Genomic DNA, 14,457 nt, shown 5'->3' on the forward strand with positions numbered 1-14,457 from the left:
AAAATATCAAGTGATGTGAGGTCCAGTGAACGTTGAGCGTATTCTACTGAAACTCTCTGTCCACTCCAAAACCTTATCAAGATAAGTCCTTACATTAGTATCGGAATGTACGTTTGCACTACCTTGCTGAAAATAAAACTCCGCGTCTTTAAAACCCACTTGAATGCTTAGTAAGACAGATAGTTGCAGCAAATTCAAGTAAATGATACCAGTCACACTGCCGTTAAAAAGAATGGTCCAATCAATCTCTTTTGATACAATACTGTAACTCCTGAAATGAGCATGATGTTCTTCCGTAATATGCAAATCTTCAGATTCCCACTAGACACAATCGTGGCGGTAAATCGAACCATTTAATTCAATATGTGGTCTCATCACTTCAGACAAGGTTTGTTGGAAAGCGTGTATCTTCTTCACATCTTGCCAAATACAGTTCCACTATTCGATCCAAATTATCTTCATTGACAAATTGGAGAGAGTGAACTATTCTTCAAACGTAAGTTATCCAACAATAGTGCTTCAAAATGTGACGAAAGCTTAATTTTTAAATTCCGTGCCGCCCAGATTTTCTTGAAATCTTGCAATGTTTCCAGTACCCTTTTTTGCATAATGGGCGTGTTGGTGTCCATGGTCTTCCAGAACGTTTCATGCGGACATTCTGAATAGTCCCATATGGTTCAAATTTACCTCTAATTCGAGTGAAGGAAAACCACGTTGATTGGATTTGTTTGAAAATCCTTCCTAAACTGTTCGTGCACTTAGACTAGGTTTTCAAACTTCCAGTAAAACTTTAAGACAAATTTCCTTCCTTCAAAGCTTAGCCTGGCTCCATTCATTATCTCTAATGGGTTAAATCTGAAATGAAAATAAAACTGAGTTATTGTGTTAAAGAAGGTATACACTTTTTGGGACACCCTGTATATAAATGTACATACATTTGTATGTATGTATGTATGTATGTATGTATGTATGTATTTGTATGCATGTATGTATGTATGTAAATATGTATGTATGTAAATATGTATGTATGTACGCATGTTTATTGCATAATTCTATCTATCTATCTATCTATCTGTCTGTCTGTCTGTCTGTCTGTCTGTCTGTCTGTCTGTCTATACATACATCCATCCATACATACATAGGTATATAATAGATATAATACATGCATATATATATATATATGTGTGTGTGTGTGTGTGTGTGTGTGTGTGTAGGCGCAGGAGTGGCTGTGTGGTAAGTAGCTTGCTTACCAACCACATGGTTTCGGGTTCATTCCCACTGCGTGGCACCTTGGGCAAGTGTCTTCTACTATAGCCTCGGGCCGACCAGAGCCTTGTGAGTGGATTTGGTAGATGGAAACTAAAAGAAACCCGTCGTATATATATATATATATATATATATATATATATATGTATATATATATATGTGTGTGTGTATTTGTTTGTGTGTGTGTATTTGTCCTCACAACATCGCTTGATAACCGATGGTGGTGTGTTTACGTCCCCGTAACTTAGCGGTTCGGCAAAATAGACCGATAGAATAAGTACTAGGCTTACAAACAATCAGTCCTGGGGTCGATCTGCTCGACTGAAGGTGGTGCTCCAGCATGGCCGCAGTCAAATGATTGAAACAAGTAAAAGAGTATGTACACACACACACACATATACATATATATATATATGGAACAAATTTGTTAATGACTCATGGCTAATGTGAAAGCTAAGTTAATCACTGCGAGTGCGCTAAGTTATCAAAAGCAACATTAAATAACAAGGAAACAAAAAAGAACAGTTAAAAAAAAAACCCTTAAAAAACAAAACAAACAAAAAACAAAAAAGAAAACACCAGCCAAGATTCCGGTCGATAGAGTGAGAGACCAAATAAGAAACGTGATTCCATAAAATCAGAATTAGTTTTTTAAAGTTATCTTCAATGTTGCTAGCACTGGCTAAAAAAGATATTGAATTTCGTATTTGTGAAAATCCGGCGATAATTCTTATCCGCAGATAATTGCTAATACATTTGAAGTAGTAGTAGTAGTAGTAGTAGTAGTAGTAGTAGTAGTAGTAGTCGTAGTAGTAGTATGTGGTGGTAGTGGATGTGTGATGCCGATGTTGATGTTTATGTGGTAGTAGTAGCGGTAGTCGTGATGGTGGTGATTATATGTTGTTGTTGTTCGTGGTTGTCTGGTGATAGTGGTGGTAGTAGTGGTTGCGTGGTAGTGGTGGTGGTTAAGTGGTGGTAGTGGGGTTGGCGGCTGATGTTAAGGTTAATACAAAAATTAAAAACAGCAGGTGAATAACAAGATATATCAACTTGATGATTCATTACACACACACACACACACACACACACACACACACACACACACACATATATTTATATATTTATACACGTCTGTGTATATATATATATAGGCGCAGGAGTGGCTGTGTGGTAAGTAGCTTGCTTACCAGCCACATGGTTCCGGGTTCAGTCCTACTTTGTATGTGTGTGTATTCGTGTGTGTGTGTGTTTGTCCCCCCACCATCGCTTGACAACCGATGCTGGTGTGTTTACGTTACATAACCAAGGGGTTTGGCGAAAGAGACCGATAGAATAAGTACTAGGCTTACAAGGAATATATACACACATGCATACAGACATACACACATACATATATACATACATACATATGCATATATGGGTACAGGAGTCACAAACAGTGCAAATAACATACACAAGAGATAAATACAAGACGTGGAGAGTAATTACAGGACAAAAACGTAAACAACGAGAAAAAATGGAAGACAGGACAAATTAACACAGGAAAAGGACCCTTCATCAGTTTTCGGCTGCCTTGATGACGGGTCCTTTTTCTGTGTTAACTTGTCCTGTTTTCCTTTTTTTTCCTCGTTGATTACGTATTTCACTCGTTTTTGTCTTGTAATTACTGTCCACGTTTTGTATCTATTTCTCGTGTGTATGTTATTTGCACCTTTCGTGACACCTTGTACCCATATATGGGTACAATCATTGGTCGGTTCGATCAAAGTAGAGATGAATTCAAACAACAACAACAACAACAACCACCTCTACTACAACAGTAACACAAATACTCATACACATGTCGACATAGATAAATCTCTTCATATTATGTGAGTTGAATGCTATTATCTTCTCCTTACACGTCGCTACCAAATGTCAGCTATTACATTTAATCCACTGATATTAATCAGCGAGCTGGCTGAATCGTTAAAACGTCGGACAAACCTCCTTGCAGTATTTCTTCTGATTCTTTTTGTACTAAGTTGAAATCCTGCCGAGGTCATCTTTGCCTTTCATCTCTCTGGACGAAAAAACATGTCCATACGTGTTATAATCTTCATATAAATATAGCAGTAAATTTGTTTTTTTGCGATGTATTTATATTAGATATGATACTGGCTGTTTAAACCTAATACTGCTTCTGTTGCATATAAGGGATTTTTATTCAACGGGGCGGCTATTTGCAATACCAGTGATTGTTCATTCACTGTTTTCCTATATCAGTAGCGACAGATCTTATCTTAGCATGCAGTTGGTTGTGAGTAAAAGCTGTTGACAACGCCCGACGAGGGAAAACTGGAAATCTAACATTCTCACTGGTCGCTGCTGTACGATTTTCGCCTGATTCTAATGTGAATTGTGGATAGCATGTCCATAAGAAATATTCACTCCGGACGAGCACCTCAGTAAATTTGCTTTTTCGCGATGTATTTACAATAAGTATGATACAATCTAAATCAACAGGAAGAATGAAACTCAAACATTCAAATATGCCACCTGGAAAATACGTTATATTTGTCGCTATTTACTAAAGGGACAATAAGTTATTTTGATGACTATACATCTCATCACCAATTGTTCAACTAAATAGCGTGACCTTTTCACCCGTACCTTATATTCCTCGAAGTAATTTGTGGTAAATATTACATTTTTTCTTTATGCGATAAACCTGAGGTCCATTCTATTATTCATTGTGTAATTCTTATAACCATAGATTCATAACACCAGCTACCAGCTGAATCATTCTGCCCTATCCTTGATAGAATATTTCACACGGAGGAACTAGACTCGTATGCGTGAGTTATCCATATTGCTCCTGTTATGTATTATAGCGTCCCAACTTCGTACAATCAACCAATAGACCACGCTGAAAGTATTTTCACTACATTTCCATGACTGTTTATTACTTCTCAGTAACAGCACACACACACACACACACACACACATCTATCTATCTATCTATCTATCCATAAATGAGGATGATTAGTAACAAAAGTGAAAGTAGTACTAGATGTCATCAGTGCATGAGATCCACTCCCCCATTCTGCCAAAGAGGGGAAAATAAAACCCTAAATAACATCACTGTTGTACATTTTGGACGGAGAATACCAAGGTAGATATGCCTAAGACATTTTATTAAGATTTGACAGTGAATATGAAAAAGAAAAGGATACAGAAACAAAACAATGAGGATTTGTGTATCTGTGGTGACTCCACCCGATCACATAATGCCAAATATTATGCTTGCACAGACTCCTGCCCACTAATTGCCTTGGAGGTGACTATTTACGAAGGGTCGACATCGTTACTGAAGTCACTAATGGTGCCCCTTCTGTTCCTTCTTTCCAAATACTATGAAGCAACATGTGGGTGGGTGTGTCACGCTTTGGACACATCCTCTGTTTTAAAGATGACACGTGCAATGCTACATTTCCATCAGCTCTCAATTAAGGAGAATTCACTGAAAAGAGATTAAACGGGACGAAGACAGCCTTCGTTTCCTTGGCAAAGCACAGGTGAATCACTTTCCATTTGTGCACCGCAATGATAGATTGTTGCAGACTACCGCCTCAGTAATATTTTCCATATTAAGGTTGTTTTTATTTAAATTTATTCTTTTATTTACTTGTTTCAGGCATTTGACTGCGGCTATGCTGGAGCACCGCCTTTAGTGGAACAAGCTGAACCCAGGACTTATTTTTTGTAAGCCTAATCCTTATTTTATCAGGTCTCTTTTTGCCGAACCGCTAATTGAAGGGGACATAAACACACTAACATCGGTTGTCAAGCGATGATGGAGGGACTGACACAGACGCAAATAACAAATACATACATACATACATATATATATATATATATATATATATATATATATATATATATATATATATAAATATGTATACACGACGGGCTTCTTTCAGTTACCGTCTACCAAATCCACTCAAAAGGCTTTGGTTGGCCCGAGACTGTAGTTGAAGACACTTGCCCAAGGTGCCACGCAGTGGGACTGGAGCCTGAACCATGTGGTCGGGAAGCAAGCTTCTTACCACACAGCCACTTCTGTAAAAAAAAAAAGAAAAAAAGCCCTTTGTGAAAGATTGAATTTTATTATTTATATTTTTATTTGCTTGAATGTCTGTGCTTACGGTTGCTGTTTTTGTTGGCAGCATTTCCACTCAATATATTTATATTCAATGTTAAAATGTTCATGCTCTCTTTTTGTTCATAGTCATTATTCATATTGTACGTTGTGATTGAAATAGTACTCTTTCATGGTTATTTTTATGTGTATGAAAGATGTTATTTTCTACATTTTCAGTTATCTTCTTGTAAGCATGGCTTAAAATATTCGTAACCATCTTTGGTGTGTAGGTGACATGTAAAAAAAAAAAAGAAAAGAAAAGAAAAAGGTCTATGTCAGAAAATAAAACCAGAAACCCTGATTTTACTTTTGTTAGGCTCTGTTGGGGAAGACTCCAAACTTTAGAAAGTTTTCTGTATGCAAAATATTTTTGGTAAAAAACTATCTTATCCAGTAAAACCCTTTCTCTCGGAGAGTGAGTTGTAACAACGTCTGCTTCGTCCTCAGTGAATAATGATGATGATGATTTCTTAAAGAAGCACGAGGCCACAAATTCGGCGGGGGAGTTTAAAACCGGTTAGATCAATCCTTAGCAAACCATTGGTACTATTCTATGGGACCCAGAATGAAAAAATGCACAGTCAACCTCGGTAATATTTGAACTTCGATTGCAGATTAACGCTAGAAAATATGACAGGTCATTTTTACCGATACTTACCGATTCTGCCAACCCACTAGAAATAATGGTCGCAAATTTTGGCACAAGACCATGAATTTTTGTGGAAGGAGGATAATCGATTATATCGATCCCATTGCTCAGCTAGTACTTATTTTAGCTATCCTCGAAAGAGATGGAAAGCAAAGTTGATCTCGACGGAATTTGAAAGCACCACGTAAAGACGGATGAAATTTTTGCACAAGGCCAGCAAGTGCGGGTAAGCGAAGAAAGTCAGCTGCATCGACCTCAGTACTTATTTTATCAACTCCGAAAGGATGAAGGGCAAAGCCAACCTCGGTGGAATTTGAACTCAGAACGTAAGGACGGAGGAAATGTCGCTAAGCATTTTGCTCGGCGTTTTAACGATTCCACCAGCTCGCTGCCCTAATATTAGTTTCAAATTTTGGAACAAGGCCAGCAATTTCGGTGGAGAAGGTAAGTCGATTACATCAACCCAAGTGCTCAAATGATACTTTTTCATCGACCCTCAAAAGGATGTAAGACAAAGTTGGCCTTACCAGAATTTGAACTCAGAACGTAATGATGAACGAAATGCCCGGTGTGTTAAGGATTCTACCAGCTTGCCTTTAATCCACTAATAATGATAATAAGTCATAGTGCTAATGATGACCTTTATATTGCCACAAAGCCACAATGTTTTCTCATTTGGTTGGATTACAAACAACTGAATAGTTCCAGTTTTTCAGTCCTTTTTTTGTAGGTGCAGCGTGAAATATTCGTAGCCATCTTTTGTATATAGGTGACGTGTAAGGAAACTATAAACTGTGTCCAACAATAAAATTCCTTTTTTTCGTTTGTCGACATTTGTTTCGGGCGGCTCCAAACATTATAAAGTTATCTGCACGCTAATGTATTCATTTCATTCTTAAAGCAGCGAGCTGGCAGAAACATTACCCTGCCGGGCGAAATGCTTAGCAGTATTTCGTCTGCCGTTACGTTCTGAGTTCAAATTCCGCCGAGGTCCACTTTGCCTATCATCCTTTCGGGGTCGATAAATTAAGTACCAGTTATGCACTAGGGTCGATGTAATCGACTTAATCCCTTTGTCTGTTCTTGTTTGTCCCCTCTATGTTTAGCCCCTTGTGGGCAATAAAGAAATAAGAAACGTTAGCACACCGGGCGAAATGCTTAGTGGTATTTCGTCTGTCTTTACGTTCTGAATTCAAATTCATCTGAGGTTGACTTTGCCGTTCATCCTTTCGGAGGTCGATAAATTATGTAGCAGTTGCGTATTAGGGTCGATCTAATCGACTGGCCCCCTCCTCCAAAATTTCGGGCCTTGTGCCTAGAGTAGATAAGAATAGTTAACACGCCCGGAGAATTGCTTTGCGGCTTTTCATCTGTCTTTACGTTCTGAGTTCAAATTCCGTCGAGGTCAACTTTACCATTTATCCTTGCGGGGTCGATGTGATCGACTTACATCTTCCCCAAAATTGCTGGCTTGTGTCAAAATCTGAAACCAATGTATTATTCCGTTCTTCCCTGCCTTCATTAGGTGTCTTGGGGAAATTTCGAACCTGAGTTCTCATTCCTAAGGAATTTTTCGATGTTGTTGTTTTTATTATTATTATTATTATTATTATTATTATTATTATTATTATCATTCAAGTCACTGCCTGGAATCGAACTCGGGCATATGGCGTAGTGGTTAAGAGCGCGGGCTACTAACCCCAAGATTCCGAGTTCGATTCCAGGCAGTGACCAGAATAATAATAATAATAATAATAACAACAATCATAATAACATCGAAAAATACCTTAGGAATGAGAACCCAGATTCGAAATTTCTCCAAGACACCTGATAACGTCTGGAGGGTATGTCAGCCAAAACGTTGTGTTAACAACAAATAACATGAGGACAAATATCCGTCAAATGTAAATGATGTAAATGCGATAAAATAGATTAATATCGGCATTATGAAACAAAAGGATTTTTCTAGAAACTTTTTCACTTCAGGTTTTGGAGAAACTATGTTGTTTCATTTTTGTTACAATTTCATCAGAATTAGGGCATTTTGATGCCGAGCAATTTTGATACAGTCTTCGGGATTCAATCAATTTCTCTGCTTTGCTTTAATGTTCATTAAAGTGGAAAACCATTGTTCGTAAAGGTAGGTTGTTGCAAAAAAGCAGCAACATTTTGACTGCCTCCTCATGTGTAATTTTGAAAGACTTTGCAGCAATTAACGTCCAAAAATGTCTTCTAAACACGTCTATTACATTGGACAGATGCAGTGTTGCCAGAAACAAATTTCTGTCGTAACAAAGAACACGTTTTTTTTATATAATTTTATATGTCTAATGAGTCCTCATTACCCGCAAGAATTTCATTTTTTCCCCACTTGGAGTAATTTACCCGTTCCGCCGATCCATAGTTTAACAACTCTCCTACGACTAAACACTTTGTCTTTAACATTACAAAAAATGACGTCACATATTTTCATAGATCTGACATTGGTTAACATTGATGATACAGGCGTAAATAGCAAGAATATGTTACTGATAAACATTTAAGCCAATTCAACTCATTTTACATAATTTAGTGTTATTTATAAAATATTTAAATGCATGGCATTTATTTACCGAACCAATATTCTACCTTATAATATTCCCTTAATTCTGTATCAATATCCATGTCTGTAACATCTGGTTTCTCTGCCAAAGTTGTAAATTTGGCAGAGTTTCTACTTTACATGCCTGCCAAATCGGGTGTAGATATTTCTGTATTCATTCGTTGTAGCTAACATTTGGCAACTTAGTAAATAAAGTATATATACACTTCGTTTTAAATACTTTTCGTCTTTTCGCAGTCTCGATGCTGTCTGCAGATAGTTGCTGGTGTTTCCTTTTGATGCCAAACAGCCTGCCTAACAACGTCTCTGATTCCATTGCATAAAACCTACCCTTTTAAATTTTCATATCTAAATTCAATTTTGCTATAAATTTATGTAAAAATCATTTGTTAAGTTGTTTTCCACACACTTAACTTAATGACGACAACATTACTTGACAAATTCTCTCAAAATTTTTAATTATTTAAAACAGATAATAATGATGATGATGATGAAGATGATGGTGATGATGATAAGAATATCAAAAATAATAATAATGTTGGTTTCAAAATTTGGCATTAGGATGGAAATCTGGGTAGTGGAGGGGTAATTCGATTGCATCGACCCCATTGCTCAGCTGGCGCTTATTTTATAACTCCAAAAGGATGAACGGCTAAGTCGACCTCAGAACATAAAGACAGACGAAATGCTGCTTGGCATGTTGTCCGGCAAACTAATGGTTTTACCATCTCACCGGTGATGGTGATGATGATGATGATGATGATGATGATAATAATAATAATAATAATAATAATAATAATAATAATAATAATAATAATAATAATAATAATAATAATAATAATAATATATCTTGATGCAGTACCATTGACTCCCATGACTTTTGATTTTAACTGATCGGAAGTGTTATCATGTACATACTTTGTTTTGGTCTAAAAGACAAGCTACTGCAAATATTCTGCTCAATACTACAGATTTGTTTGGCAGTTGTTTGACCTTATCCAGTTATTAAGCAATGTAACGGAAGTATAATCTATAGTATTTGTTAGAAGAGATTTGGGGGATTCATCGTTGTTTATCAGATTGAGTTTCAATCGAGTGTTATACGACGTCGACGACAACGACCAATAACAATAATAATAATAATGATATGAGAGAATCTCCTAATAACACCCTTAATTTTGATTTCTCCCTAAATAGTACTGCATCTTCCCTTTCCACCAATAACCCACGAAGGACTGATAGCTGTAACTACCGATCCGCAACCGAATGCCCGTTGCAAGCCCAATGCGGAAGGTTTAACGTAGTATACAAATGCACGGCCCACAACATATTGCATAATTCAACTATTTGCCGTTTGCAGGTCTAGTATTAATCTTGAACAGAAACATTCTGCACATACAAACTCATATAAGTACGAGGAGCATAGCAAATCTACCTCCCTAGCCAACCACATACACCATCTAATAAATACAAGGATACCATATAAGATATCCAGGGCCATGATAGATTCCGGGTTCCTATACCAAAGCCACCGATCCATTTGTGGACTACACCTAAAAGAAGCTCTCTAAATATTAATACATAATTCACTGCAGTTACTAAATAAACAACACGAAGCTTTTTCTACATGTTGCCATAGGCTCTATCGCACCTTTAAATTCTCCTCTAGGTCCAAATGCAAACAAAATCAATTCACATAACACCTCCATCCACGATCGTTACAAAATCTATCTATCTATCTATCTATCTATCTATCTATCTATCTATCTATCTATCTATCTATCTGTCTGTCTGTCTGTCTGTCTGTCTGTCTGTCTCTCTCTCTCTCTATCTCTCTCTCTCTCTCTCTCTCTCTCTCTCTCTCTCTCTCTATATATATATATATATATATATACGTATGTATATATACGCTTATATATGTTTATATACATGTGTATGTTTGTGTGTACGCTTTTTTCTTTCCTTTTTTCTTTTCCTTTTGCTTTCCTCTACCTCTCTCTCAACATATACACCCACTCACAAAACCCATTTATGTCTATCTTACTTTCTCGCTTTATATACATATTTACATACTATCTTTCAAAATACTGCCAAAATAACACCTGGTTTACCTGGGATTTTAACTAAGGACCTGTACCTTCATAGAAGTACCGACCAACGTCCATATCCTCTAGAAAAAGATAAGTTGTTAACATTATTCTCCCGCCTGTATTCTACCTTTACTCTTTATTCTTCAATTTACTCCATTATTCTTCTATTATATTCCTTATAAGCTATGAATATAGTTTATTCCTTGTAAACTGTAAATTTTCCCTGACTAAAATATTCATACTTTGTCTCTGATGACAGGATAGCGACTGCGTGAATATGCTAACTTACCACTTGAGTAACCCCAGAAACTGCTGTAAGACTTCATCTTACCCTAATTCAATTATTTTAAATGACTTGAGATACTCGTTCTGCTTTGTTTTTGTTTTTTCCTCTAATATAATATACCTGCTATTACGGAACCCTAAAACAGGTTAAGAGTGTACACTTTATAATAAATCCAAAGTGGAAACAAGTGAAAGAAATTTTGCTATTTCACTCAAAACTTCTGACAAATTGCATAACCAAACTGGTACCAAATGCTATGTTCTTCCCTGTTTTGGACAGCACCAATGAGAGTAAGCGCGAGGCAGGGTTTTGACGTCTTGGTACCCCAGGATCTCCATACAACCTAATTGGGCTTGCGACCTGGCAAGGTCACTTCCGTTACTGGCCAGTGATACAAACTACAATGTCTCTCGAGACAGCTGGACGCTAGAACTTCTAACATATTGTCCATTCCAATATCTAACAATAAATCGCATGAACGTCAGACACCGCTGTTTTTTTTTTCTTACATGTGTTTACTTTATTAATTATTCCAGTGTTCACTTTGATATGACTGAAACTATTGGAGACATTAAGTCTGAACACTTTTATCAACAATTGTTAATCAAAAAGAAAACCAAAATATTCGTTCCAAAAAAATTTCCATCGAGTTAATTGGATATTAACTACATGATCCAGTATCACTGAACATGTGTATTTGTTGGGTGAGTTATGGAGTGTATGAAAAAACGCAATGAAGTAGACGTAAGACGACATACATTAGGAATACAGCAGAGACATCATTCTACAGTTTTACAGTTTCTTCCTTATACTGGTGGTTATAATAATTAGTATTGGTAGCTATAATAGTTATTTTGATGTCTATAATAGTATTGTCTATGACAGTTATTGGTGGATATAGGATATGTACGCATGTATGTATGTATGAATGTATGTAAGCATGTATACATGCATGCATGAGTGTATGTATATATATAGATTGTTGTGTGTAGGGAGAGTCATTACGAAGTGTGTGTATATATATATATATATATATATATATATATATATATATATATATATATATATATATATATATATATATATATATATATATATACACACACACACAACTACACAAAGGACTACCACTCTTGATACCATGCTTTTGAATTCTTCCTACAACGTTAAGAGACACAAAGTTCACTCACACATACACATATAAACAGCCAACACCACACAAGCAACATACACACACACACACACACACTCAGAGTTGCGCGCACACACATACTCCCTCTCTTACACTCTCCTGTCTTAGAAAGAACTTTTTCTTCACCCATTCCCTCCCGGTCATTTCAAAATGTAACCACATGTGAATCGTTGCCGATTTTCGTCCACCGTCTGCCTTTTCTATTGGACTTTTTTCTGTCTCTGAAGAAGAGCTTTGCTCGAAACGTCAAACCATCTTTCTTTCCTTCACTGAGCGTCTGATAATACTTTACATGTACCACGTCCTCGCGTTGTTTTTTTTTGTGTTTTCTGAGCTTGTCAAATTCTTCTGCCGAAATATGATCACAACGAATACTCATGTCGGTCACCTCGAGGCCGTATCCCCATCAGTTCACCTCAATCTCTCCTGCTACTTTCAAAACCTTCACCTCCTCCTCCGTGTTATATATAACGGCTGCCACCACCACGCCTCATCAGTCTCCGGGGACACTCTGCAAATCCTCATTCTGGCCACACGTTTGCCACAGCAAGTAGGCAGCAGCACCCACTCTGATGTCCCCAACGCCACAGTGGATTGGGTCATCGGGTCCTGTTCGCTCGCGAACCCAACGTCTACTGTGCCGCACTTTTTCCCTCTGGTATAGAATATCGTGAGGCTTTTTACCTTCCTAAGACACTCCTTCAATGCTTCCACAGTAGCTATTTCAATTTTTTTCGTTGCCCTGGACAGCGTTCTGTATACCACCGTCCGCCTAGCTACACTCGCTGTCAAATCCTGCGGCGGGGTCAACCTCAGGCTGGCTCCGCTCCTCCCGACAAGCCTGTTGAACCACTTCAATCTCCCCTCCTCCAATTTCACCCCTCGAACCCGCAGAACGTCCGCAGCAAAGCCTCTTCCAGTTGCTGCAGCACAGCTCCGGCTGGAACCGGCTCGCCTTTTATCGCTTCCCCTCCCACAACTTCACCTACAAACGAGGAAGAAAACAAATATAACAGGCAAAAATAACAGTAATGAACAATTCAACAATTAGGCCAAACAACCAGGCTCACCTCTACGGGAGACCCCCAACTACCAATCAAAAATGCGATACACGGGGATCAAAAAATGACCAAATTGAACGGCAAAAAACCCAGCATGGACTCGACCAAACTACGAACTGATTTCCTTTATTGAGCACTCAGGCTCGATAAAGAGGGGTCAATACAAGGACAGACAACACAGCACAGTGGGGTACATAAAACATATAACGAACGAACGACATTTATGAATTATAATGAAGAAAATGAAAGATGAAATATCTTACCTGCTCCCCACTCGCAGGCAGTGTCATTTAACTTTTTGCATCTTTTTAAAAATCACTATTAATTTTTTAAATTTTTACTTACTTTCTTTTTTTCACGTTAGATACTGCCTCAATTCGTCAAATTCCACCACTGGTGGAAATTCATCAAATTGAACCTGTATTGGCGTTATCTCTATTTTATCTCCAAACGGTTCTTTTAATTTCTCGCCTCTCGCTCTATCAAGCAAGATTGCTTTAGAGTTTTCATTGAACTCTTTCGGCGTTAATCTCACCCTAATTACAGATTTTATTTTGGTAACCTTTTTCTCAATTTCAACATTTTTTGTATATTCTATCATATTCCATATATGTTCCCCCTTCTGTAATCCTTCCTGTCTTCCATTATTGGTCTCCTCTGATGTTACTGGTATTGATACCTCTTTCTTCTCTATAGCTTTCTCAATCGATGCTGCTGGCATCTCCCGTCTTTCTTTCTTTCGCTTCTGCAACTTCACTTTCTCCTCCGCGCTGGTTTCCCTTGGTGTTGCTGGTCTCTCACACTGAGCTTCCTCTGCATTTTCTTTTCTCTTTTTTGGGCGGACTTTTTGGTGGTGAGTCCGCGTTTCCTTCTCTCTTCTTTCTCTTCACCACCGTATACTTTTCCACCACATTTTCTGTACTCTTTTCGCCGACTGGCTTTTGCTCCTCAACGTTTTGCTCCCTTTTCCTCTCCATACTGTTCCTGTTCCATCACTTCCTCGTCGTGTTTCTGGGGTACCTTGCCTTCATATGTCCCCGTACTCCACACTGGTAGCAGATGGGAGGTATTCCCTCCACTACCACTCTCAATTTCACTTCCTCCGACAGTATGACCTCTTCTGCAATT

This window comes from Octopus bimaculoides, chromosome 9 (genome assembly GCF_046866305.1).
Source record: "Octopus bimaculoides isolate indiv1 chromosome 9, ASM4686630v1, whole genome shotgun sequence".
Classification (NCBI taxonomy): domain Eukaryota; kingdom Metazoa; phylum Mollusca; class Cephalopoda; order Octopoda; family Octopodidae; genus Octopus; species Octopus bimaculoides.